Source organism: Miniopterus natalensis, chromosome 12 (genome assembly GCF_054644295.1).
Source record: "Miniopterus natalensis isolate mMinNat1 chromosome 12, mMinNat1.hap1, whole genome shotgun sequence".
Taxonomy (NCBI): Eukaryota; Metazoa; Chordata; class Mammalia; order Chiroptera; family Miniopteridae; genus Miniopterus; species Miniopterus natalensis.
The window spans coordinates 45,621,091-45,625,691 of NC_142092.1; positions in this window are offsets into that span (position 1 = coordinate 45,621,091).

Below are 4,601 nucleotides of genomic sequence, written 5' to 3' on the forward strand. Positions count from 1 at the left end.
TGTGACATCTTTGCAGATACTGTGCTCAGTCACCTCCCCTTCATGTTTTCCACCCTGACGATGACACTTTGCAACAGCCTGCCTGCCTCGGGGCTTCAAAACATTTTAAAACTCAATACTCTTTAAACATTTTTGAAATGTTTCAGATATACAAAAGAATATAAAGACTATCATAATGACTCCTCCTGAGCTAACCATCTACCTTAAGCAATAAAACATTACAGATACAGGTGAGGTACCCACGGGCCTCCCCTGCTGGGTTTCTCTCTCTCTCTGAGGGGGTCACTACCTGGCATGACTCTTTTTTTCCCTTCTGATTAAATCTTACATGTAACTCGTTTACACAAACAATTCTTATACTCAAAACTTACATTTTATACACAAAAGCAAAATCATATCCGTACAAATAAGGACAATAGGATGTTTGATGAAGAAAAAAATTCTTTTCATCTGGGATTGTGAATAATGACTGGAGTCTTTTGACAGCCATGCCACTTATTTAATGAGAATCTCACCTAATGATACCTCAGGGACATCCTGCAAGCGTGGGACACCACTTTAGGGGAGCTATCGCTGCCACTCACATTGTTCCCAGCCTCATGCTTCAATAAGTGCTCAAATGTGTGTGTGGACAGGCGGAGAGGTAGATAGATACAGACACAGACACAAACGTATTAATATACATTGGTATTTATTTCTAAAGGAAAGATTCCTCCAAAGTTTAGGTGCTACGTCAAAGACTACATGTATTTTTTATTTTAATAGATATTGCCAGATGGTTTCCCAAAAGCTATTTATTTGGGATTAAAGGAACATTTTGAAGCCCACTGGCCTTGGGGTTCTTGGCCACTATGTTTTCTGCCATGTGTTCTCTGCTAAATGTAAATCTCTGTGCATATCAGTTTCCAGGTCTATGATATAAAACGGAGAAACAAAGAAAACTGGCTGGCTAGACATAGAAAATGGGGTGCAGGCCGGGCTTCCTATCTTCCTGGACTAACTTTCTGGTTTGGAAAATGGACATAGGTCCCGAGAAGGGGGTAAAGGAGCCTTTCGTCTGTACTGCATTTCAGTACGAGCATGAAAAAGTGCTGGGAAGAGACAGAGGAAAGCCTTCCTGCCTGTTTAATGAAAACAGCCCACCCCGTGGGCTTCTGCTCCTATGAGAATAAGGACCTTCCAAGAACATCATTTCCCAGCATCAGATTTGTGCAAAACTAGATGAAACAAATTACTTTAAAAAAAATCAGAATCACACATTCTTCTCAAAAGTAACTTCCCAGCGTCAGTGGAAGACTAGATGAAACAGAACCGTTGCTGTGAAATGAGGTCTGCAACACGCCCTTTGTGAAAAACGAACTGTAGCTTAGGAAAGACGTGGTCTTAATTAACAAAATGAAGAGGCCAATTTGGACCAAATCAAAATACACAGGAATTCATATCTGCCTCCCTGACTTTTGGGCCCACTTTGAACTCTGGCCCCATATATTCTCATGGATTTTCTCGTAAGGCCATAAACTCTCAGGGGGTAGACTAATGGCCTCTTAAATAGGCACCTGAATTTCTCCTTTGCAGTCACCATAAATCAATGGCGCGCATCTCTAGCTAATCTCCAGATCATCCCAGAGAAAGGAAAGCATAGAAAAGGAGGAGGGAAGGGAAGGAAAGGAAAGGAGGAAGGGAAGAAGGGAGGGAGGGGGAAGAACCAGTACCTGAGCAAACCTCTCAATGTTCAAAAATTAGACTTAATGACACAAGCGTTGGACCAAAATCAGCCTCCATCTTATGCCAAACTGTGAACTGCTGAGGCTTAAAAAAATAAAAATAAAACACAGTTAATGTCAAGAACTAAACAAACAAACAAATAAATCTGTGGTATGAAGGCAAATCTAGGGACGCAGTCCATAAACCCCTTTCAGATTAATTAATACCGCTGTTTATTTAATCTCCAAATTCCATCACATGTGGCGGGCAGGAGAGCTGCTCTTCTTTTCAACTGAAACAGTGCAAACACAGTCTGGATCCAAGGAAATCTTGCCCAAATCCCTGGCAATGTATCCCTCCGTTAAGCCCTGTTTTGCTTTTGTGCTCATGGTAACGTTCGCAGCTGTCAAATGTGGCTTCGGGCTGTCTGACTCCCTTGAGAGAATTTATGTGTTTTTCTACTTCCTTTCCTTATTAGGAGGCAGGAATCTGCGACACCTATTAGAACAAGTATGCATAAAGGGTAATGACCACGCGATTTATTAGCGGCCTGTTCTTCCTCAAAGGAGCCTCCTCCCCGGCTCCGAGGAGCGCCCGCCTTCCAGTGGCCTCTGCTTTCTCGGCGGCAGGTGGGCAAAGCGGCGTGAGGCCAGGGGGCGGGGAAGACAGTGGCCTCTGCGAAAGCAGTTTCTTCCCTCCGCACCAAGGCATGGACGGAGACTGGACTGCGCGGCTCGGATTTCAGGAATAGGAAATAATAGCTGACAAAGGTAAATAGGACTGAAGTAAGGAGAAAGCATGAGCTACTTTTTCATAACAGCTCTGCAGCTGGAGTACAGGCCTCGGGTCCCCCTTCTCTTCTACTTCTAAAATGGGGTAGGGAGCCTGGGGGGGTAATTCTGTTCTTCAGGGCTGGGTTAGGAGAATGAGCCTTTCCCAGGAAAGTATAGCAGATCCTGTTCCCCCTGCATTTCTGGGTCGGGGGAAAGCAACCACGTGAAGACAGGGGTGGCTGAGAAGCTGCGAGTGGGCTCATCTGGGCTGATCCCTCACAAAAATCTTCAAACGGGCGGCAGGAAAGAAGTTACAGGTCCTAATAAAACCCACCTCGTCAGCTTGAAAATGCCCGGCTGCCCTCCGCCCCTTCCAGGCATCACGGTCAGGTTTGGTGTCCAGACAGAAAGTTCAGCAGAACAAAATGCTTGGGGACAAATTCATTTCTGTTAAAATCGCACGGATGTGCAGGAGAACGCAAGCCATGTGTTTTTGATTCGTTCCCATTTAGCTCATCAGAATGCCTCAGCGAGCCATGTACACAAAGCTTGTTAAGCCCTTCTGCAAGGCACGAAAGCATTTTTGGCCAGGGAAGGCGGATTCCAGCCCCGGGAGGGCCAGGTTCAACTCGAAGCTTAGAGTCTCAAGGTGTGAGCGGGCTCTCGCGTGGAAAAATACAATTGGCTCTGCTGAGAAATGTCAGGGTGAGGGACATAACACGTTTTACTGATGCAGTTTTTAGGGCAGGGCAGTTGCCGGGGGCAGGCGATAGGACAATGTTCCTTTGAGCTGTTGAGCATGATCTATATTGTGAGCTGGAGAAAATGATGTAAATGTACTCAGCTAGTAAGGTAAGCTAAAATCTCTCCCTAATCAATTCCGTTTTGTTTTCTTTTGTTTTTCTCACGAACCCTGTAAGATTCTCCCACCCAGCATCCCTTACCTCACAGATTCCTTTACACAGCCCTCCTGCACAGTCCCCAGCACACTCTAGTCCCCACCGTGAATGTAGACCTGAACCCAAATGACATGTGTTTTCAATGTCCTAATCACACGCAGAGTGTCATACATCTGGCGTAGACACGGTTATGGAAACAGCCTGCTCTGTTCAAATCAGAGAATAGGCATTCCGTGTTGAGAAAGTAAAAATGATATGCAGAAGCTAACCCGCGGGTACAGGGCCGTGGACAGGAGGGTAAACCTGAAAGGCTGGGAGCTGTGCTAATTGGTTCCTTCTCTCCAGCATTCTCTGGCTTTTCTTCATTTTGACCATAACACTGGAATCCGAAGGGGAAGGAAGCTGTGCGAGGGTCTGTCCAGGGCTGTGGCAGAAGGAGAGCATTTACTGTGGTGCTTCACAGACTAACCATGATCTCCCCGACACGTGCACCCCAAACTGCGTAAATCTCTCAGTGGGCAGCGAATGAGACCCGTGTCTGGGTTTCTGACTAAACTGCTGGCCTATTTTCACATGTTGCTCAGTTGCTTCGAGTCGGCCAGCCAAAGCTGCTAATTAAAGAGAGGATGATTTATTTCATAACTTCTCTTTTCCCTTCAGGAAACATAACTCAACCCCAGGCACAGCAAGTTTACCTCTCCCAGTTCAATAAATTACACCCACCTCATTAATAGTTCATTAGGAAAACTGAAAACCCCGTGACAGAACCTCAAGGAAGGAAGGGGTCCGCCGGCTCCGACCCGGAGGGCACAGTGGGCTGGGCCTGACCTGATGGACCTGTCACCCCCGGGGCACGCGCCCGGCCCAGGGTCAGCCTGCAGGCCTGAGGAGCGCATTGTGCCCTGCACTGCCCTCCCGCAGTGAGTTCGTCACTCGATTCTTCTTTGTGAGGTGGAGGGATGGAAAAATCTGTCTTTAACCTTCGTATAAAACTGTCATACTGAAAAAAATAACAACTAAAATACTATGGACAGTGAAATCTAGACATCAACAGCTCTTCCTCAGTGGGTAGATTTCTCCGTCCGTGAACACATCACCACGGTTTCACCTTAAGAACAAGATATTGGTTTTGTGTGGGTTTTTTAATAAAAGAGAGAGGCCCCAAAGCTTATACACGGTTGACTTAGCCTTTCCATATATAAATATTAACTGGAGGAGAGCCAGA